We start from the raw sequence: 24,924 nt of genomic DNA, 5'->3' as shown, positions 1-24,924 counted from the left end.
TGTGTTACACTGTTCCACTGTTGCGCAGGAGTGGAGGAGGACGCAAATCTGTCCAGCAAAGCCATTCGGATGAGGTGTCGATATTCTCGGGGGGTGGTCTGGACGGTGTGACCAGATCCATCTCGTCGTGTTCTACGGCCTTCTGTGAACCATTCTGTACACACCCGTTGCAATGCCGACAGACTTCGTCATACACGAGCAGCAATTTCCCGAATGGATGCATCATGTTCTCTTATGCAAATAACGGGCCCTTTTTCAAACTCATTTGGCGGTCCGGTTCTCGCATACGTCTGCGAAGCATCCTGTACGTCTGCTCAAGTCACACTGATCCATTTCCTTCGGTTTATAGGGACAAAGTGAGCCGCAGGCACAGTTTACCAGTCGGTGGTGTTGCGCCGAGATATCTATGTGGTCCTTGTACCTGAGGGCCGATATGCTTCAAATGTTAATAAATAATTCAGAACGTACTAGTACACATGTCCTGTGAATGCAAACTTCCTATGTCTAGTATTTCAAGGTGTTCTAGGTTTTTAAATGAACATGACTGCATTGTCAAGTTAGTATAATATCGTAAGACAAACGCTATGTTCACAAACAAATATAAACTTAAGGGCTCTAATAAAATCATCCGTGAGGATCGAACTCCAGCAAGACTCTGGCTTCTTCAGGATGCAGTCGCAAAATTTGCTGTCCACAACATTTGGTCTAGAGGTGGGATCATACATGTAAAACATGGGACCGTAGAATAGCCGTAAATAATCGTTCAGATGTAAAAGATATTCACTATACATGAGCAGATGCTGCAATATACGGACGCTGTTGCCAGTTTAGTTCATTTACTTTATAATTTTCCACATAGTTGTAGTTTTGATCTAGATACTAATCTCATACGTGTAGTAGGTACCTTTTACTATCATTCTCATAATTGAACCTTGAAGTTGGCAGTATCAGATAACTAGGAATCAAATCACTAATTTCAGCCTCCTTTCACCACTGTTCCAGGCATCATTATTCAGTCATGCCAGCCCCCTCGCAGAATACCGCTAATCGTCTCATAGACAGTCTCCCTAACCTACATCTTTACAAATAACACATGTAAATACACAGAGCATTGTCCTACATTTCGCGAAGTTCTCCGAAATACTTTCAGCCTGCTATCTACAAGCTATAATGATTTCAGAGGCATGAATATCGTCAGTGTATCCCTTCAGTACTATTTAAAAATGAATGGATACATTTTAGTTAGGAAAGATAGGGAGGGAAAGCCCAGATATGGAGTCAGGAAATCACTAAGTGAATAGATTTCAACTACCTCTCCCCGTCAGGTAAAGCACCCTCGAGGTCATCGACACGATCCTTGCTGCCCGTGCCCATCCCCAGTCATCACAGCAGTACGTACAACAACGCACGTTCCTGGAATTCAATCAATCAATCAATCAATCAATCAATCAATCAATCAATCAATCAATCAATCAATCAATCAATCAATCACAACTGATCTGCATTTAGGGCAGTCACCCAGGTGGCAGATTATCTGTCTGTTTTACCTAGTCTTTTCTTAAATAATTGCATAAATTTGGAAACTTATTGAACATATCCCATGGTAAATTATTCAAATCCCTAACTCCTCCTCCTATGAACGAATATTTGTCCTAATTTGTCCTCCTGAATTCCAAATTGTCCGCCTCTGAGGTGTAGTGGTCAGCGTGATTAGCTGCCACCCCTGGAGGTCCGAGTTCGATTCATGGCTCTGCCATGAAATTTGAAAAGTGATACGAGGGCTGGAACGGATTTCACTCACCCTTGGGAGGTCAAATGAGTAGAGGTTGTTCGACTCCCACCTCAGCCATCCTCGAAGTGGTTTTCCGTGGTTTCGCACTTCTCCTCCAGGCAAATGCCGGGATGGTACTTAACGCAAGGCCACGGCCGCTTGCTTCCCTCTTACTTGTCTATCCCTTCCAGTCTTCCCATCCCCCACAAGGCCCCTGTTCACCATAACAGGTTAGGCCGCCTGGGCGAAGTACTGGTCCTTCCCCCAGTTTTATACCTCGACCCAAAGTCTCACGCTCCAGGACACTGCCCTGGAGGTGCCAGAGATGGAATCCCTCGCCAAATCCGAGGGAAAAACCGACACTGGACGATTAAGAAAGAAAGAAAGGAAGAAAGAAAGAAAGAAAGACTTCCAAATGTATCTTCAGTCACTACAATCAATCACTACTGAATTACATTTAGGGCAATTGCCCAGGTGGTAGATTCCCTATCTGTTGTTTTGCTAGCCGTTTCTTAAATGATTTCAAAGAAATTGAAAATTTATTGAACATTCCCCTTGATAAGTTATTCCAACCTCTAACTCCCCTTCCTATAAATGAATATTTGCCCAATTTGTCCTCTTGAATTCCAACTTTATCTTCATACTGTGGTCTTTCCTACTTTTAAAAACACCGCTCAAACGTATTCCTCTACTAATGTCATTCCACGCCATGTCTCCACTGACAGCTGGGAACATACCACCTAGTCGATCAGCTCGTCTCCTTACTCATATGTCTTCCCAGTCCAAACTTTGCAGCATTTTCGTACTCTACTCATTTTTCGGAAATCATCCAGAACAAATCGTACAGCTTTACTCTGGATTTTTTCCATTTCTCGAATAAAGTAATCCTGATGAGGGTCTCATACACTGGAATCATACTCTAGCTGGGGTCTTACCGGAAATTTATGCCCTTCCTTTACATCCTTACTACAACCCCTAATACCCTCGTAATCATGCACAGAAAACTGTACCCTTTATCTACAATTCCGTTTATGTGATTACCCCATTGAAGATATTTCCTTATTTTAACACCTAGATCCTAACAGTGATCCCCATAAGGAACTTTCACCCCATCAACACAGTAATTAAAACTGAGAGGTCTTTTCCTATTAGTGAAACTCACACCCGACTTAACCCAATTTATCTTCATGCCACTGCCATTGCGCGCCTGGTTGGTTCGAGAGGCCATTTTATTTTGATAGAAATGGTGGTCACGGTATCATAGGAAACGTGATAGGTTAGGACCAATTGCAGACATTTCACGGCCATTTTGTATGGTCTCATCACATCGAACTTGATATAAACGTGTTTTTCAAAATATTTTATAGTTTATGGCCAGCAAATGCTGTACAGCAGATGTGATAGCTTACGCCTACTACCAAACAGAGCGTTCATTAAGGGTACAAAAGCGGGCCATAAAGCTTTTAACACTTCAGTAACTTTTTGAAGCGAAAACTTTCGCTCTCCTCGTGAATACAGAGATGTAAGGGTTGGAATTTCACCCTGGAATTAGCTGCACGGTTCGAAACATTATTGAGTCATGTCTTTTTACAATTTTCATTTCGTATACACCTAGGCATCCTTTGCGAGGTCTTGACTTTTCCGAAGTCGCAGATAATTTTCTAAGGGAGACATAATAATATAATATAATATAATATAATATAATATAATATAATATAATATAATATAATATAATATAATATAATATAATATAATATAATATAATATAATATAATATAATATAATATAATTATTACAAACATAATAATTATCGCCAGGTTAAGCACCGACTGGGGACAAATTCATTGTGAATATCACTTGAAATGTTATGCTGGACTCATTTAACCCAGTGACAGATACATACTCCACGTTTAGAGAATGGTTGCAACTATCTGGGCTTAAGAGAGACATGATTCTTTAACACACTATGGTGTTTGCAGCAAGGTAAACCAGTCTGCACATTCGAGTTCAGAACTATTAAGATCAGTTTCGAAGCAATAGCGCAGATTATTCCATTAGTACAGAGATACAAGACTTACTCTTTGTCGCCTGGAGTGGCTACGTAGCATTGATCGCAGCCAGGTTGTGAATTTTCCAGGGTTTCAGAGTTCGAGCCTAGCTACGAGCTTTTCATTTTTATTCTTATACTCTTAATGCAGGCCTTTGCTGGCAAGATGCAGTGTTAACAGTGCACTATGTCTTCTGGTATGGGCTAGAATAAAATTGCTACTTTCATTGACCTGTCTCAGTCTTTTACTTGGCTTTGACAATATGAAAGTGGCTGAGGTATGAGTGACGCTAGTAATGCCATTCCTTATGCAGCCAGTCCCTGCTATGAATGGTGTGAAAATGTCGCTCATAGGGTCGGTTGGTGTACGCATTTCATTGGGCTTGGCAGACTGATGTGCAATAGCAACTTCTGGCTCAGTGAGGAAAGCAACGGGAAACTACCTCACTCCTCATTTCCCTAGCACGCCTCTTCAGTGACACCTAGGCCATCTATGACAGCTAATGGTGAACCTGTTGAGGATCCAACCAGCCTTCGGGCTGAATACCCAACATACAACATACATACCCTTAATGAGTTCGTAATTAAAGTTAAACTTATTAAGGTTTAATTTCGTACGTCTCTGTGCTGTAGTGGTTAGTGTGATTAGCTGCCACCCACGCAGGCCCGGATTCAATTCGCGGCTCTGCCACGAAATTTGAAAATTGGTACGAGGGCTGGAACGGGGTCCACTCAGCCTCGGGAGGTCAACTGAATAGAGGGGGTTTTGAATCCGTCCTCAGCCACGCATGAAGTGGTTTTTCGTGGTTTCCCACTTCTCCTCCAGGAAAATGCCAGGATTGTACCTAACTTAAGGCCACGGCCGCTCCCTTATCTATCCTTTCCAATCTCCCCATCCCCGATAAGGCCCCTGTTCAGCATAGTAGTGAGGCCGCCTGGGCGAGGTACTGGTCCTCCTCCATAATTGTAACCCCCGACCCAAAGTTCTACGATCCAGGACACTTCCCTTGAGGCGGTAGGCGCTGAGTTCGAGGTAGGAACCAACCCTAGATGGTAAACGGATTAAGAAAGGAAGAAAGTAATTTTTACAGCAACGTGTGAACATCTACTGTACGGTTAGCGCATGTAATCACGGAATGGTTGTGTGAATATGGTACTACTTTATAGGGAAGCAAGGCAGAATTCACGGGAAAGCAGACGCTTGTATCAAGAACGATTTCCTGGACGAAGGCTGCCGAATGCAGATATATTTCGAAGTTTTGAAAGAAGGCTGCGAGCATCGGGATCATTTCATACATTACCCTCCGTTCGGGATGCTCCAGTGACGTCTGTAAGTAACGAAGAAGCTGTTGAACAAGCTCACGGGCCATTGGAACAGAACTGAACATTAGTCATGTATATGTACTGCGCATACTGCATCGACATAAATTCCACCCCCTAACACCAACAACTGCACCAGGAACTCCACGGAGATGACCTTCAAAATTGGATTGAATTTTCGCAATGGATATTGCAAAGAGATGAAACTGATGCGGATTTCTAAACGGACAAATCCATATTTCACACTAACGGAACTGATAATCGTCTCAAGTTCGATTACTGGAGCATTGAAAATCCTCACTGGATTTCAGGTACAATGGGTCGTCAACGTGTGTTGCAGGATAATAGGTGACAATATAATTTGATCATATTTCTTCGAAGGAATCCTCACGGAACCACGCTAACTACAGCTTCGTCCTGAACACCCCCCACTCCTTTTGGAGGATGTGCCCCTTATGTCGCGTTTTAGGATGTGTTTCCAGCAGGTTGAAGTTCCTCAACAGTGGTCGTAGTCAGTACCGAACAATTTGCATAGGACATATCCTGAACGATGGATTGGACGAGGGGTCTTGTTACTTGGCCGGCTAAATCACCTGACTTTACTCCATCAGAATTTACCTCTGGGGTTATTTAAAGGAAAGATTCTATGAAGAGGGGCCAGAGAGCCCAAAATATTTACGGTGGCTCATCACTGAAGCCTACAGGCAGGTTCCATAACATACGCTGCAGTAAGCAAGAATGACTCACCTGCGCCTTGTTCAGATTTGCATTAACGAAGGAGGTGGTAATTTTGAACACTTGCTTCATTAATCGAATGGGCAATGCATAAGCCCATTGCACCTCTGCCAGTTAAAGCTTATTTTACTGCAAATAGCTCTTTTATGAGCTACTTAGAAACGAACATAACAGAGTACCTGCAACATGAGAACTGATCATGATTTAGATTTGTCTTCAACAACGCTACTCAGATGATAATTAACAACGAAATAAAAATATCGTCCTTTCGGACTTGCACCTCCGACTACCGAGCACCGGTCTCCTTTTCTAATTTCAAGCACGCTCGGCTATCACGAGCTGTCGTTCAGCACTGTTATATCAACACTACAACTCGTCATTCAGCCATCATCTTCTCCGTACATGAAGTTTCTGTGATACAGAATTTTCACGATTCTTTACCATCATTGAGTACTTAATCGTTAATGCTGATTTCCTTGACACGAATAAACGAATTATAGAAAGCGTAGTAAGACAACACATTGCTGTGAGCAGCCAAGGTCAATAATTTTAGGTTAGGCTATGATCTTCGGGTTGCAAAAAAACTGAGTGAATAGGGGCAGTTATACCATTCGGTATATATAAGATAAAAAATTCCTATCTCGACTGAAATTAGAGACATATGTAGCTATTCAGAAGAAAGTGCTGGAAGTCGTAACTATATTTAGACTAATGAAACTAAGAAGCAACCTCAAATGTTGGATAAATATTATGTAAATGTAAGGTAAGTAACATTAAAATTTACGTTGTTCAAGATTTAGTTTTTAATCATAGCGAATACTGTGAAAAAAACCTACAACCAGTTTTCCAGTCATTGACTGTGTCAGGAATGGAATGAATGAAGCAGATATTGGCTATTAGTACGATGGGGTCGCCACTCCCACAGTGATTTATTAATGAATGATAGATGCTATGAAATGAGAATGGAGAGTGTTGCTGGAATGAAAGACGACAGGGAAAACTGGAGTACCCGGAGAAAAACCTGTCTCGCCTCCGCTTTGGCCAGCACAAATCTCACATGGAGTGACCGGGATTTGAACCACGATATCCAGCGGTGAGAGACCGACGCGCTGCCGTCTGAGCCACGGAGGCTTTAAGCGAATACTGTATATGTACTTAATTATTTTAAAATTAGTTTTATGATAATTTCAATTTCAATTAAATCGCATTTTAGTTGATTTAAAATTAAATTAAATTCACTTTTAATTTTAGATAGTTTTAGTGCTCAATATATTCTCTTTATGCAAATGTATAATTATATGGTTTGGCTACTACGAGAGTTGTTAAAACCCACGTTATTTCACTCATTTAATCATACTTCGCATGATTAGCTTGTCAGTATGAAGTATCGATCACATGATTTAGGAAATCCTTTTAAGAAATCACGAAGATGATGATAATAATAATAATAGTAATAATAATTATCGTTTTCTATCTCTTTTCCACACTTCTGGGGTGTAGGTGCGAACTGAGTCGCACATGTGGGTTCGGCTCTGTTTTATGGTCAGATGCCCTTCCTGACGCCAACCTTATGTGGAGGGATGTAATCACGATTGTGTTTCTGTGGTGGTTGGTAGTGTGGTGTATTGTGTGAATATGAATAGGAATGCGTTGGAACAAACACAAACACCCAGTACCTAAGCCATGAAGTATTAATCACACGTGATTAAAATCACCGAACTGGCCGGTAGTCAAACCCGATACCCTTTCAACCGAAGGCCTCGACGCTGATCGTTCAGCCAAGGAGTCTGACAATAATTAGGGTTCGGATGTATATTACCTAAGGAAGTACCAAATATGCAAGCAAATGTGCCCTGAAAATTAGCTAAATATGACTTAATAAAGGTAAAATATTACTTAAGCATTTTAGAGATAGGTAGCAAGTATTAGAGTATTACTAACATTAAACGTGTCAAAACGTGATATGTGATAATACAGCAGACACATTTAATCATGCAAATTGACAGAGCTACAGTAGGTAAATTATTCGCTCCAAATAATTATCTATACTAATAGTAGTAGTACAGCGACAAGCGGTTGCCGACGGGCCTCCGTTTTTACGTACTGGCTTAGATTTCAGCATTTTGCGGAGTCTGTTACCTATAGTTTAAACTATTTTCTATCAAATCATGGAGTAGCAGGATCACTGATGTTATTAGTGCCGATATTGTGGTCCACTTTTACGATCATTGTAACCATGAAAACAACCTATATACTGTACACAATTGTCAAGATGGTGCGCCCATGACTTGAAAAAAAATTCTCAACATTTATACTCAGATTCATTATATGATGTGCGACATGAGTGACAATCCCTGAGAATTATAATTCTCGATAATTATAGTAGTTTATTTTATGCATCGCGTATTTCTTTGATCATTTGTAATGGTTACGAAATGTCGGATCAAACAAATACATCCAATAATATTTATATTTGTGGTACTATCTAGCGGAAGTATACTTACACTAAACCTGCAGCTTTGTGATGGGAGCAGGTATATCTAGGTGGGAATTAAGGAAAAACATGGTAGCAAGAGATCTTAGAGGTCGACGCTAATTAGGAACTAATATTTAGAGGCCTCCATGAAGAAAAGAAGAAGAAAGTACACTATAATTCCAAACATGACAAATAATTTCTACGTACTTAAGTAAATACACCAGTGATAGAAATATCTAATGAAGTCAGTCACACCGACAGTATGAGTAACTAAAGCAAGTTACTGATAACCCGTACGAAGAACGGGTACTTCTGCTAGTTGAACAATAAATTAGAACATTATACATTCATTCATTATCATAGCCCTAAAGCGCAGTTCTCATCCTGTTTTCATAAAAAAAATTGAAGTTCCGGTGAAATTAAATGGCGTATGGCTTTTAATGCCGGGAGTCTGAGGACATGTTTGGCTCGCCAGGTGCAGGTCTTTCGATTTGACTCCCGTAGGCGACCTGCGCGTCGTGATGACGATGAAATGATGATGTAGACTACACCTACGCCCAGCCCCCGTGCCAGAAAAAATAACCAATCATGGTTAAAATACACGACCCTGCCAGGAATCGAACCCGGGGCCCCGGTGACCAAAGGCCAGCACGGTAACCATTTAGCCATGGAGCCGGACGAAGTAGCGGTATTAGCATGCTTTTAGGTACCTGTGGGCGTACGTTCGTACAGCATCGCTTTCTCGGAATCATGTCTTCTAAACCTGCTACCTATCTCTGTCGGTAAAAGAAAGAAAAATACATCTTATACAGTATTTTGAAATCCTAGGTTTGAAAATTGGCGTAGATAACATGTAGGCGCCTTGTTAAAAACGACGCCTCTATTTAAACAAAAAATGCCCAGAATATAACCAAATATGACCCCATATCACTAAAATGAGCGAAGTATGACTAAAGCAATAAAATGGCCGAAAAATGCAATTATATGCAACATAAAATTGCCTTAAACGGGGTCAGGAACTCATCATTCACAATTGTTTCTCAGGTTTCGGGTAAAATAACCTCAGGAATGAAATATGAGTTTTCCTTAACACTCGAACCCAAAAAATAATTAAAGTATTCCTATAATACCGAGCGAGCTGATCCTGCGTTTATGGTCGCGTAGTTGTGAATTTGTACTCTGGAGATGGTGGGTTCGAATACCACGGTCTGCAGCCCTGAATATGGTTTTCCATGGTGTCTTCTTTTGACACCGGGCTGTAGGCCTACCTTAACTAAGGCCATGACTACTGTCTTCCGAATCCTAGCCGTCGTAATCGATGACATTAAATTATGGTTTCCTTCTGAGAACTTATTTTTATATAAAAGCCAAAGGCAGGTTTTAATACAAGTGGAGGTACATACTTCCCCTAGTGCTCCGTCGCTTTATCGTCCTGCACAGGCGGCTTGCAGTGGTATCCCAACGTCGCACTAACCGTCAGCGTCTTGAAAAAATGTTGCCGTCTAACTGATGAGCCCACTTCCACGATTAAAGAGGCCTAAAAATCTTGAACATATTTCCTTATTTTAATTTTTGTCACCACTTTAAACGGTGTTTGAGGTTCCAAAATGACCTCATCAGACGCGGCTTTTGGTGTTGTACCACGATATAAAATTATTTTTCACCCGTATTTCGATATTCAATATTTAGGAATATTGAGTAACACTGTGCAATGTACGCTTACGGTGCAATACATGAAAGAGAAGTAGGATGCCCATTAAACTACAGAGTGCAATCTGAAGGCTGCTACACACGTTCCAGTTTACCTGTCAGGTTCACTTGTACAGGTGCACCTGTGCTGGTCTGCCGGGGAGTGTGGATGATAATACTGCGCAGGTATTGTCACGTGAAGAGGCTGCCGGAACACAATCGAAAAAGCATTCGGTATGCGTGTCCAGTTTTAGCTGTGCAGGCAAACCGGAGCGTGTGTTACGTCATCTCAGTTCAGGTTCAAGTGCAGAGAAAGGCGCCAAGTTGGCATGCGAGTTTACAACCGCAATGGCGTCGAGAGCCACTAACAAACAGTGCATCAAAGAATTCATAGAGATGTCCTATAGTGAAACTTACTGGTGGAAAATTAAAAGCAAAGAGTATCATAATCGTGGAAAAAGGTGTGCAGCATATGCAAGGTTTTTTTTTTTAGGTTATCCTTATGTAGAACTTTGTATGTAGCATCACACTTCTTTGGTATAATGGAGGAGAGAGCCTGAGGTGATATTAAAATAGTAAATTTCAGGTCTGCGTAGGTTGTTCTTGTAGCCAAATACCGTAAAGTTGAATTCAATCTTTCGTGCGGTGTAATGGCCACCGTCATAACGGCATCTTCTTCCTGGATTAACGGTGCAACTAAGGAAAAGAGCTTCAAGGACGTTTCTTAAGTCATGCGCATATCGTCGTTAGGCAAAAGAGACCTCGCAACTCCTTCGGAGTAAAGTTTATAGAAGAGGCCTAAACCGAGCGCTGGGCAATGGCCAAAGAATTGTTCCTGCAAGTTTCAGTGCTTAATGATATCCCTATTATTCGACCATTTGAGCCTTCTATTCCATTCTCAAGGAGCGCGGCAAGCCTTCACAAGGCAAACGGAGAAACTTGGTTTTCTCGTAAGTGGAATTACGAGGTTTTCATTGCCTAACAACGATATAATTATGCCAAACTTTTGGAAGCACCTTAATTTCACTTAACAGCTTTTGACATGCGAAAAGCTGTTGCTTTTCTTCAACCACTCCTTGCAACACAATGTGCGCTTTCTTTCGCGTTTGAAGCAATTTGTTGTTAGTAATAAACCCTCTGGAGCTAGAACAGTCATCTGTCGATGCCATGGTCCACTGCAACCTGAGCGTGTGGGCGCGCGGGGGTATTCAGGTACACCGGAACGTGTGTAGCGGCCTTAAGGTAGAGAGACGCGCTGGTTTTAATTCGTGTTTAAAAGCAAGAAGATATGAACATTTTGGTAGTCATAAAGCTCATAGAATCAATTAATTCAAACATATATTATCGCAGTATGTTCATTGGTTTTGGCTCATCAATGAAAGAAACCTGTCATTAAAAAGCTTATTGTGGTAAAGCTCTGGAGTTGAAATGAGACACCACAAGATAATTTCAAAATTGACAATTTTCCATTCAAAACAGACCTCCTAGACCTACCATGTTCTAGTGTACAAAGTAAATATTCTTTGTAAGGCGATGGTCTGCCTAATTCTGAAATGTACTTATTTAGACATATGGAATGGCACACTTAAATTTCGTTCTTAATTCATGAGCCAGTTACCTTGTAGTTAAGGCCATGAATTTGATTGTAGTTTCACATAAAAACTAATCAAAACGACCCATCTCCTCCGTTCATTAGTAGTTCGCTAACTGCCAAGAGAACAAGAAGAACTTCCAATTTGCTTCCCTCACATCACAAGCTTCTAACAAGTGAAGTATCGAAAGTTAACACGTCGGAACCCACTGCTCATTTTGAGGGTGTAAGAAGGTCATACGCAAGAAAATAAGCTGCTATTTTCCACTGTAACGTCCAAAAAATCGAAGTTGGAATCTTTGATGTCACACAAGCAATGTAACGCGGCTGGACATACAGTACCTGCAGGAGAGCCATGCGGTGAGCGGGTGGTACAATGCAGTCAGCTGAACCGGCGAGTTTTTAAAAAATCTATTGCTTTTGAGCGATGAACAATTAAAATTGGTGGAAAAATGATGCTATGTTCGAAACATTTGACAACATGGACAGTGAATTAGCACTTCATTGTCGGTCTGTTCCTCACATATCATCGTTCCTATTCTAAAACCACGAATGTGGCAATGCTCTTCCCATCCATTATTTCCCTTGAAGACTGGTCACGCCTCCAAGCCACATATTTATTGATATGCAGTCCATCAACAATTTTCCTATGCGCGTGTGTAAAGGACAATGAAGTTTGCTGTACCGTACTGTAGGAATATATGTTTGCATGATATATTTATCCACTCCTAGAGTATGATGTATTTAATGTTCATTTCCATTTCACACGCACATAGGAAAATTAACTCAACGAAAATTGTTCTGATTGACTGCATATCAATATATGGCTGGGAACGTGATCAGTCCTAAGAGAAATAACGGACTGTAAGAGCAGTGTCAGAATCGTGGTTTTGGCATACGAGCGACGATATGATATTTTTCGTTTCCAGGATCTATTTAACGGCCACTACAAACTTGGCAGCAAACCGGGAATATTATAGCATGTCCCGAAATCTTGCAAATAAGAACTGACAATGAATTATATATAGACTGTAACGTAAGTAATGTAAGTGTCTCTCTGATAAACCTCAACATCAATGTATTGACGAGATATCATTAACTCTGACATTTTTTCCTTATAAAGGTTTCCATAATTGGAAGAAGAACTTGTACAGTGGTTGGATTTTTCTAGTGGTACTGGGAGGTATTTGCAGTAAGTTTATACTTTTCCTGGTGGAATAACCTGAAGATAACCTGTATCGGTATATGTGATCCAAGAGTCAAGAATCGGAGAACAACTATCTCCTGATTACCGAATAAAGGCTTCTTTAACCTCTGCTTAACGCTCCCTTTCACATTTAAATTTTTTTTTTCAAAATATTGGGCGGAAGATTCCTGGAGGCTCCTGCAACACAATAAATAATTTTGGCATTATGCCGATGTGTAGGCTTAACAATAATTTCGTGTCACAGTTGTGATCGAGACAGCGTACTGTTCAGACACGTCAGTGGAAACGAGGAGTGAGTGATGGGAATAACGGCACAGCAGTACAGGATAGGGATAGGATGTTGGCAAGGAGCAAGGTGGTGCTGGAGGAAGTATGGAGTGGAAAGAGGAAGAGATAAAAGCAGCACTAAAGGGTTTCTCGAAATCATGATGTGTGTGGTGGTGATACCAACGCTATTTGTGATGGGAGGAGTAGAGAAGGACCCAGGCCCCAATTCAGGACCATTTTGGTTTGAGGAATTGGAAGAAATAAAGAGAGTGGTAAATAAAGAAAGTAAGGGAGGAGAGATTAAAGAAATGTTGCAGTAACACCGATCCACACAAATAAGAGAGATAAAGGACCAAAAAACATATTAAAGAAGAAATTGGTGGTGTAAACGATAAGATAGCGGACGTAGAAGAGGAAGTGGGAGGTTTGAGAGAGAAGGTGGTTGCATTGGAAGGGGAATTGGCAGAAATGAAGGAAGGAACAAGGCTGGCGATGCAGGAGTCAACAAGGAAGAATGTTTTTGTGTATGGAGTGCCAGAGAATAACAAAGAATCGAAAGTGGAGTTGGTGCTGAATGTGGTAGAGATAATTGCAAATAAGATGAAAATGAACTTCTCTGAAGTAGACGTTGATGATTGGTACATAGTATGAAGGAACAATGGGAATAGTGCGGTGAAAATGAGATTGACTTCAACCCTGATGACGGACATATTACTAAGAAATCCAGTGAATCTAAAAGGCTCAAACATATATTTGAAGCCAGAGTTCGACGAGGGTGAAAGGAAGCAGATGTAAATTTTAAAGCAGCATATGTGGAAGGCGAGAGCACAGGGTCTGCGATCGAGGATAGTAGGGAAGTCATTTTTTTGTTTTTTGCTAGGGGCTTTACGTCGCACCGACACAGATAGGTCTTATGGCGACGATAGGGAAGTGTTTGGTTACAGCAGACAGGAAATGGTCGCGAACTTGAACCCCGGAGAAACTACTGAGAAGAAGGGAGATGCAGTGACCGAGCACAAGACGTCATCAGCGGAGATAATGAAGACAGAAGAGAAGTGTCAGCACTCAGCTGTTGGTGAATGCAGGCACCTTGGTGAGTCAAAGCAGCACAGGTGTGAAAAAACGAGAAGAGATACTCTAGCTGATCAGAGTGAGGAGAAAACAGGAGGTGAAGGAGAGGGGAGAGACATAATTAGACAGGGAAGTGATCCAGCCTCCCCGGTGAAGAAGAATAGAGACAGGAGTGTGGGGAGGAGACAGACGTTGAATAAGGAAAGTTCGAAAAGTCTGAATGATTTATGGGGCGTAGAAAGGGTTCCGACTCGGAGAACGGGAAGGAGGGATGAGGGAGGGCACAAGAAAGACAAGGAAGGTGAAAGGGCTGAGGAAGGACCACAAGCGAGAATTACGAGAAGCAAGGCAGGCAGTGGAGAAACACACAAGCCGAGAGGGAGGGGAGGAGGAAATATATAACAATATATGTCGATAGGGATCCTGAACATTGAAGAGTTAATGAGGAAGTTGGGGAACAGATAAATTGTGGAATTAGTAAAAAAAATTGAGATAATTTCCCTAGTGAAGTCTTGGTTGGGGCAAGGTGTATAAATTGAATGGGACGTATATCGAGTAGTAAATGTGATAAGAAAAAATAGGGAAGGTGGAAAGGAACCCAGGGGAAATCCTAGTTTTAATAAGAAGCGAGGTAGCCGTGAGAGTGGAGGGACTACGAGTGAGGTAAACGGGCTAGTATGGTTTAGAATAAAAATGGAAAGAGGGGATCATGAGGCAATATGTTTGACCCTCTTATACAACCATCCTAAATAAGCAGTATATGCGAATAAATATTGTTTGAGGAATTCATTGAGGAAATAAACACGATTGGGCGATTGGACTGCCAGAGTTAGTAATAGAGTACCGGATTATAGGAGAGATGATACGGAAGTTAGGGGTGCCGAAGAAGGAGTAAAGATGAAGGTTTAAATAGTTATGGAGAAAGGTTGCTGGAGATTTTCTTTTTGCTACCGGCTTTACGTCGCACTGACTCAGATAGGTCTTATGACGACGATGGCACAGGAAAGGGCTAGGACTGGGAAGGAAGTGGCCGTGGCCTTAATTAAGGTTCATCCCCAGCATTTGCCTGGTGTTAAAATGCGAAACCACGGAAAACCATCTTCAGGGCTGCCGACAGTGGGGTTCGAACCCACTATCTCCCGAATACCGGATACTGGCCGCACCTAAGCGACTGCAGCTATCGAGCTCGGTGTTGCTGGAGTTATCTGCACTAGAAGATTTATATATTTTAAACAGGTGGATGAAGGAAGATTGTAATAGAGAATTGACATACATAACAACGAATGGGGAGAGCGTAGTTGATATAGAAATAAGTTCGGAGAAAGCTTTAAGGAGAGTGATAAGTTTTGAAGTGTCTGGGTGTATGGTAACATAACACATGCCAATAAAGGTAAAATTGAGAAGTGAGGTAGAGGAAGAGAAGGGATATGTGAAAAAATGAAGGGGAGGGGTACAAGGCTGAGGGGTGGAAGTATGTTTGAAATGATACGACGAGAGAGAAACAGAGGTTGGAGATCAGTGAGAGGGGAGAAATATTAACGATAGGAATTGAAAAGGCATTGGAAGGAAATTACATAGATGGGATGATAGAGTTAATAGAATACCCAGTGCGGAGTGTGGGGAGGAAACTTAAGAGAAGGGAAGGTGGAAGAAAGAATAGAGAAACTGGTTGGTTTGATGAGGACTGTAGTAGGAAAAGAGAGGCTGTAATGAGTGCCCTAACGGAGATAGGAAGTTAGGGGAACGAGGGAAGAGAGAGGAATATTCTATATTAAGAAGATAATACAAGGGGTATTAAATGAAAAAAGAGGGTTGAAGGAGGCCGAACCAGAAAGAATCAATGGATACTGAAGGAAAAATAGAAAAGAGCGGATCTGCGAGTCTACAAATAAGATAAGGAGAGCAAAACCAGTGGAGAAGGGGATAAGCATAAGGGAGGAAGATTGGGTGGAATATTTTAAGAGGCATTTAGGAGGGGAAGGTAACTTGTATAGAGAAATTGGGAAAATATATAGGAAGAGAATTAGAAGTAGGAAATCAGATATTAGATGAGGAGGTACAGGGCAGGAAGTAATTAGGGTATTAAATAATGCAAGACCCAGTCCGGCCCCATGCTTAGGGGGCAACGCGTCCGCCTATCACCCGGCGAGCCCGAGTTCGATTCCCGGCTGGGTCAGGGGTTTTCAATTGTAAATCATTAATATCCCTGGCCTGGGGACTGGGTTTTTTGTGTCACCGTTAACGTTCCTTTCCTCACAGTCAACGCTTTACACTTCCGCAATTCCACTTACACGCAGGCTCCTATCATCTGGTGAAAGTAGTGGCAAAAGATCTACAGAGGTCGGCGCCACAAAAAAATATCATTTAAATAAAAATATAAAATGCAAGACCCAAGCCAGCGGGGGGTGTAAATGGCATTACTAACAGTGTGTGGAGGGAAGTAGGAGCCAACAAAGCGATGTTGAGGGGGATGGTAAAATTCTTTAACATATTATTTGAAACTGTTAAGTATCCCAGTGACTGGAGAAAGGGGGTATTATGCCCAATTTATAATAGAGGGGTTAGAAGCGATCCGATTAATTATAGAGGGATAACACTCCTAGACGCCTTGTCAAAGATGTACGCAGGGATCTTGGCTAATAGGATAAAGAATTGGGCGGAGCAGTATGGGAAGATATCGGAGTTTCAGAACCGATTTAGCAAAGGAATAAATACGGTCGATAATGTGTGGATACTGGACGCATTCATTACGAAATATGTGAGGATTGCAGGGCTCAAATTATACGTTGTGGCGGTTGATTAGAAAAAGCCTCTGATACAGTGAGCAGGGAGGTGCTATTCACTAGATTAAGGGAAATAGGGTTATCGAAGAAAATGAGAGGGGCAATTGAATTACTGTATAAGAATGTATTTGTGATTATCGAATTACAGGGAGGAGGGTTGATTAATTGTATTGAGTCGAAGATAGATGTGAAACAGGGATGTACAATATCGCCGATATTATTTATAAATTATATATTAGAGAGTTATGGAGGAGAAAGATGGCAATGTCCATGGATAGGGAAGAGGGATGTACCGGGTTTGCTATTCGCAGACGATTTATTTATTTATTTATTTATTTTTTATTTATTTATTTATTTATTTATTTATTTATTTATTTATTTATTTATTTATTTATTTATTTATTTATTTATTTATTTATTTATTTATTTATTTATTTATTTATTTATTTATTCTAGCATTGACAGTAAGGGGTTTGCAAAGAGGGTTAGATGAGGTAGTAATTTATACCAGAAGATGGTCTCAAAGTGCACGTGATAAAGACACAGATAATATTATGTAGGATAAGGAGAGATAGGAAGGAAAAAAGTCTGGAAGGTAGATCATGAGAAAATTATACCAGTAGGAAAAAATATATTTAGGAGTAATAATAAGTAATGAGAAGAGCCTCCGTGGCTCAGACGGCAGCGCGTCGGCCTCTCACCGCTGGATACCGTGGTTCAAATCCCGGTGACTCCATGTGAGACTTGTGCTGGACAAAGCGGAGGCGGGACAGGTTTTTCTCCGGGTACTCCGGTTTTCCCTGTCATCTTTCATTCCAGCAACACTCTCCATTCTCATTTCATTGCATTTATCACTCATTAATAAATCACCTTGGGAGTGGCGACCCCATTGTAATAACAGCCTATACATGTTTCATTCATTACATCCCTGACCCAGTCAATGACTGGAAAACAGGTTGTAGGTTTTCATTTTCAATAAGTAATGAGAGGTCGTGAAAAGAACAGTGTAGGAGGGCCAAATTAAAGGGAAGAGGAGCGCTTGCAGCAGTAAGGTATTAGAAAATAAATTCCCAGATATGAAATACAACATTCAAAAACTGGTGTTTCAATCACTGGTTAAGAGTAAAATGTTATTTGGGATGGAAGTATGAGGATTGGAAGAGGATAAAGTAGAATTAAACCAAGTAGTGGCGAAATACAGTAAGATCATGATAGGTCTACCACACCGCACGGCAGATGCGGGGGCTAGATTAGTTTGCGAGTAGTCTACCACCCTCTTTAATATTCAAACCTCCATAAAGTATTGGATAAAATTGGAGGAAGGGAAGGGAGGGGAATTATTACAGGAGGCTTATACATTTCAGAAAAGTGTGGAGAATGAAGGATATTGGGTGAATAAGTGTAAGAAAAGCTTGCAAAAACTAGGTTTTGGGGGGTATGGGAGTGCTACGTAGGGGGAGAGCAAAGAATGGATATGGGAAAAGATAAAGGTGAGAATAGTAGGTATAGAGTGGGAGAGTTTAATAATGGAATGAAGGAATAGAGACTCTCTATCAGTTTTGAACAAATAGACTGAAGTAACTAACGCAAAAACAGATTTTGAGGGGAGAAGAGCAAAGATAGGCTTGTATTGGTGGGTATTTAACGGGAAATAGGGGAAGGGTAGGAAGGGAAAATAAGGATAGGTCTGTATTGTGTGTGAGGGGTCGGATTTGCATATATACAGTATATCACTGCAAAGGTATGGATGAGGAGAACAGGAAATTGTTTAATAAGAAGGAAGAGGAGAATTTCGGGTAAGGATTACAAGATGACATCATGATTGTGTAGAGAGTGGGAGAGAGGAACAAAGAATTCAAAAATTTCAAATGTGGTTAGAACAAGATTTATAAAGAAATTGAGGGATTAAAAGAAGGTGATAAGCGAGTTGAAAGCTGAGAGAGGTAGGTATTGATTGAGTTATGAAAGATTATAGAACTGTGGTGGAATGTAAGAACAAAAGTTTGTAATAAGTAGTAATAAATGCAATAGTGTAAAAATGAAGAGAGAGACAGTGTGTGTGAAGAACTATAAACAGAAAGAGTTAAGAGAGTGTGAGATTGAATGATGAATTGTTTGTAGAATATAGTAGAACATAGTGATAAGAGTAAAAAAGAATGAGGTATGAAGTATGGACTGTTTGTATGTGTGCAGAGTAAGTCTAGTGGAATATAGTGATGAGATTGTGGATTGTAGTTACAAGGGTGATGTATTATATAATGTTAGGTATATGTATTAAGAGGAGAGTTGATTGAATGATGAATTGTTTGTATGTGTGTAGGAGAAGTCTATGTAGAATATAGCGACCAGAGTAAAAGAGATTTCTTTTTTGCTATTTGCTTTACGTCGCACTGACACAGATAGGCCTTATGGCTACGATGGGAAAGGATGGTGCTAAGAGTGGGAAGTGGCTGTGGCCTTAAGTTAGAGACCCAGCATTTGCCTGATGTGAAAATGGGAAACCACGGAAAACCATCTTCAGGGCTGCCGACGGAGTAAAAGATAATGAGATGTGAAGGATGGGTTGTTTGTATGTGTGCAGTATAAGTTTAGTGGAATTAGTGATGAGAAGATAGGTAGTGGATTGTAATTACAAGGGTGATATATCACATATCGTTAAGGTATATGTACTAAGAGGAGAGTTATAAAAAATATAGAAATGTTGTAAAATGCAAGAACAAAAGTTTGTAATAAGCAGTAATATGATAAAGGCAATAGTGTAAAAATGAAGAGAGAGACAGTATGGGATGAACTACGAAAAGAAAAAGTGAACGGTGTAGAGACTGGAATGATGAGCTGTGTAAGTTTATGTACAGTAGATTATAGGGAATAAGCAGTAATAAGATAAAGGTATAGTGTAATAATGAAGAGTCAGCCAGTGTGGGAAGAAATATGAAAAGAAAGAGTGATCAGAGTAGAGATTTGAATGATGAACTGTTTTGTGTGTGTGGAATTTTATGCAGAATATAGTGATGAGAGTAACAGGGAATCGGATTTGAAGGATGGATTGTGTGTAGAAAATATGCAGGAATCTGGCTGTGCAGTTAGTTGTTAGATGTAGCGTTAGCGTCTCGCTAAAGGTACTGGCTATCCTCCCAGGGCGAGATGCTTCATGCGAGATGGAGTGTAAGACGTAAGTGGTTAGAGGGAGGGATAGGTCTGACCTATCCCAACGAATGATGACTAAGTACGTCTCCACGGGGAGTGAAATTAGGTGAGAGGCAGCACACTGTCAATGTAACAGTGAATGAGCCGCGGATGGTTGCCGTCTTGGCTGGAGAAGAGAGTGTATCGGGCTGCGTGTTGAGCTGGTTTCCGCTCACATGCGGCCTGTTACATAAAGACTGATGAGGAATAGCATTGACAGCGTAAGGGGTATACGAGGATGCGTTTTCCGGCCTCACGATGCAGGGCTGGTTGTGGCATAATTGAGAAAAATGGACTGTTCCTCATCAGGGGTGATGCCGCAACCAGTCAGCTTAGAATAGAGTAGTATGTAGTTAAATCGTTAGTTTAGTTAGTTGTAGTGGTAGTGTCTTACATGTGGAGCTGGCTATCCACTCATGTGTGAGATGCTACATAGTAGATTAGTAGAAATTAGTTATAGACTTAGTGGAGTTAAGTAGTGGGTCAATCTTATCTTTATTACCGTATACCGATTGTGTATGTACTATGGTTGGCAATAAAGATTGTAATGTAATAATTTCGAGTGACTAACGCTGGCCTGTTGCAGCCCTTGTAAGCAGATCATCGGAAAACGGCAGGTGGCGTATGGCGCATATGTGAAACTGGATGTCATTTTAGTGGAGGATAGTGTTGTGTGTGATGTGTGAGTTGTAGGAATTTGGGGGAAATTACGAACATCCAGTCCTTCAGCCAGCTAAATTAACCGTTTAAGATTAAAATCTCCAACCTGGCCGGGAATCCAACACGAGTCACTCTGAACCGAAGGCAACTACGCTGAACAATCAGCCAAGGAACCAAGTGTCGTCTCAGAACTCCCGACTCTTAAAACTCACGAGTATCAAAATTCATGAATTCTAAGAATAGGATTAGTAAGAGTAGGTTTCTTTTACTTGGGCTAGTCTCAGAACTAACGACCCGGGCCAATTCTTCTTTTAATGGATAAATGCCCACCCTTCCCAGACAACGACTGCAGATATTTGAAAATCTAATCTGAATTGTGGGAAAAGGACCATTGGTAGCGCCAGTCGGAACTGCGTGTCGTCTTGTAATTGGCACCTCTCTCATGAGGAGGTGGGCCTGTCCTGTAGCCTCGCGCGACAGGAGACTGAGAAAAACACGGACATCAGGCACACACTGGTGGGCTGTTTCACTTAAAATGCTATTGTCACTTGCGATTGTAACTTCACCGACACCCGCGGATGGCAGTCTTTTATGACAAAACCATACTGTTTCGCCCGTCTTGTTTTCTCTCTGCTTATAAAACCTATAACCGTTGTACAGTAAATTTAGTTTACCCTTTTGCGATGTAATTAATTCCATCCTGGTCAGTGATCGATAACAACAAGAAGAATAGGAAAAATCAATTCTATACTTGGATAACCTTTTCTGTGGTAGGTGATCATTCCTTTCAACAATACATGGGATATCCCATTCGAAAAGTGGGTGGACAAACATGGGTTAAAGGGCAGCATGAGTCACCGCGCACCTCATCCCTCCTGCGGACAACGCAGGTATCTGCTGTACAGAGTCGTGAATTTTGAGACTCATTAGAATGTTAGCTACTAGTTTGTTGTCGTGAGCTTTGATACTATTCTCTACGGATTTTATCACATGAGTTTTGAGACTCGTGAGTTTTGAGACGTAATCAGGAGCCGGATATCATAGGCATTATAGTGTGTGAGTGAATTAGTGTACTAATTGATTGTGCTACAGAGAGCATGTATCTTTCACCAACAAAATATAGGGTCCATTTAGACAGCATTTCTAGCTCAAATCCACTCTGTCACCTGTTGTAAATTCAGGAGGGTGTATAATTAATGAAAGGCCCTTAGGCTGTCGACACACATTCCTCTGGTATTTTGTCAATTTACGAATCATCATATACATGGGATCGTGAAACTAATCTTCCAGCTCACAATATTCATAATAATAGTGATAGTGATGGCGATAATAATAATGGCGTATGGCCTCCGGAGAGGCCTTGGTGCAGGTCTTTTTCTAGTAGACGGCCTATTAGGCGACCTGCATGTCTATGAAGATGAGGGCCCTAACTAGGATGATTTCTAATGTTGAATACGCCACACACACCCCGCCCCCGAGTCATTGGAATTAACCAATCAAGGTTAAAATCCCCGACCCGGTCGGGAATCGAACCCTGGACTCTCTGAACGGAAGGCCAGTACGCTGACCATTCAGCCAACGAGTCGGACAGTGATGGCGATGATTGAAGACGATATACTAAATGTTTTATAATATATTTTGCTCATGTAAGTGCTGTAATAACTGCTAGACTTTCTTAATGATACATTTTTGAATGTAGGTAATCATCGTTATGTTCAAGCAATTCCAATGTTCATAAATGTTACTCCAAACGTATGTCAATAAATGATTTAGTTCCAAAACGTCCTAACTCACACTTACATGAGATAACTACGACCATATCCATTGATAAGTCGTTTTTCAAACACAGTGTCAAGATGTATATGGAAGTAATGAATGAAGAATCTACATTATATTCATAATCATATCTAAATTGAATTATAAGAGAATAAAAAATCGTGATTTCTGAAGTTTTTCATTTTATGTGTTTACGTCACTTTAGAAATAGCTCTTCAATCTGTTCTGTAAACATACTTTCAATCAAAAGTACTCGTACATCAAAGCGAATTTTCCCAGAAGAAATAATTGATACACCGATGATTCGTTCCACATAACATTTTGTATTCGTACAAAATTATGCACACCAAAACAACTTCCCTACATCTTCTAGAACATATGATCGTTGCTTTGAAAACATTCATGACTCCTTTTTCTGCACCCAGACCCTTTAGTTCTTCCTTCTTCCCTAATATTATGCAAAAATTGATGCAAACATAGCGTAAAAACTTGCGATATCGGGCACACGCACACCTTGTTCGTACTTCTCGATGATTTCCTTCTTAACATTCATCATAATCATCTCCTTTTTCTCGCCGCCTTCTGCTTAATTTTGTTTCTTCGCGGGACCCATTGCTGTAGTAAGGTTACTAAAAACAGTTATTTCATTTGGACATTAGATGCACACCCATGATTACAATGTTACACTATACAGTTCGTATGGATGATGACTATGTGAACGAGGCACGGTGACTGAACTCGAGCATGGGAGATTACCCACAATCCCACAGCATGCGGGAACGACTGACTCATATGCGTGTGCAAGGCGCTCAACAGACAGATCAGTATTTGTTGTGTAATACTTTTCTAGTTTATCAAGTTAGAATTCATTTAAAATTTGAGCTCGTCTTTCTAAAGCTCGCAGACCAAGTTCCTCACAATCAACGATTTTATTGTAAATGTGCGAGGATTGGGAACACAGTCATGGCAACTATTTTTTTCTTGTAGATAAGTGAACGGATCACAAACGTATATGTGTCGTGTGGAAGTCCTGCAGGCATAGTGTGTATGCAGAACAACAGATGACTCAGTGATAGATGGTAGTAGCGCAGCGAGAGCTGTGAAATCAGTCAATTGGTGAGTGTCGTGCGAGATGGAAGTAACCCGTGTTGAGCAGCGTGCTTACATCAAAATAGCCGTTCTCCGAGGGAGAAATGCGATGGAATGTCACAGTGAATTAGTGGACGCCGTTGGTAATAATGCCCTACCATACCGTACAGTAGCACGGTCGGTAGGAAGGATTCAGCAAGGACGTGTGTCAACCAGTGATGAGCAACGTTTGGGACGACCTGTCAGTGTGCGGACCGACGTGGCGCGTGCCGTCATCGAGCAGCTCCTGGATGAAGACAAACGATGGACGCTACTGGAGTTAGAGAGGGCAAGTGGCATCGAGAAACGCACCGTCCACAGGATATTGCGTAATGAACTGCAACTGCGCAAAATAGCATCGCGGTGGGTACCGCATGCACTGACGGAAGTTCGAAGGTGGGTGCGCTATGTAATATGTTCCGACCACCTTGCACGCCGGCAACAGGACGGCGATCAATTCATGTTACGAATAATCGCCATCGATGAATTTTGGAACAGGGCATACGAACTAAAACTGAAACGTCAGTCCGCAGAGTGACGACATGCTGGATCACCAAAGAGGCAGAAGGTCCATCAGAATCCTTCCCCAGTCAAATTGCTGGTGATCGTCTCGTATGACGTCAGGGGTGTCATTGTTTGTCACTTTGTTCCACATGGCAGAACAGTGACCGCACAGTACTACAGGGACTTCCTGGTGCGACAGGTACGACGTGGCGTTCGGGAGAAACGTCCGGATCTTGTGGACAGTGCAATAATCCTGCACGACAGTGCAAAACCAGATAAAGTAGAGTGTGTAGGGCAGCTACTGCGACGCTGGGGATGGGAAGAATTGGAGCACTCACCGTACTCTCCCGACATTTCGCCACGTGACTTTGATCTCATTCGAAAGATTAAGGAACCACTACGTGGTAGGCGGTTTGTAACACGAGAGGACATTTCCAATGCTGTGCGCCAACAGGTGACCCGATTCACACATGGTGCGGTAAATGCTGAGGCAGATAGTATTCAGCGCCTCCCAGATCGTTGGCAGCGTGTGGTGTCAGTAGCAGGGGACTACCTTGAGGGTCTTTAGGCCCAGGTTTGTCATGTCAACTTTATGTGTACTGTGTTGCCATCCTTTTGCACCGGGAAGGCCATATTCACCTTATACTACCGTAATAAATTAGTGTGTTACGATATTTCAGTACTATTCATTGTCCATACATGTAGTTAACACC

This window comes from Anabrus simplex, chromosome 2 (genome assembly GCF_040414725.1).
Source record: "Anabrus simplex isolate iqAnaSimp1 chromosome 2, ASM4041472v1, whole genome shotgun sequence".
Taxonomy (NCBI): domain Eukaryota; kingdom Metazoa; phylum Arthropoda; class Insecta; order Orthoptera; family Tettigoniidae; genus Anabrus; species Anabrus simplex.
Note: the sequence above shows the minus strand (reverse complement) of the source record.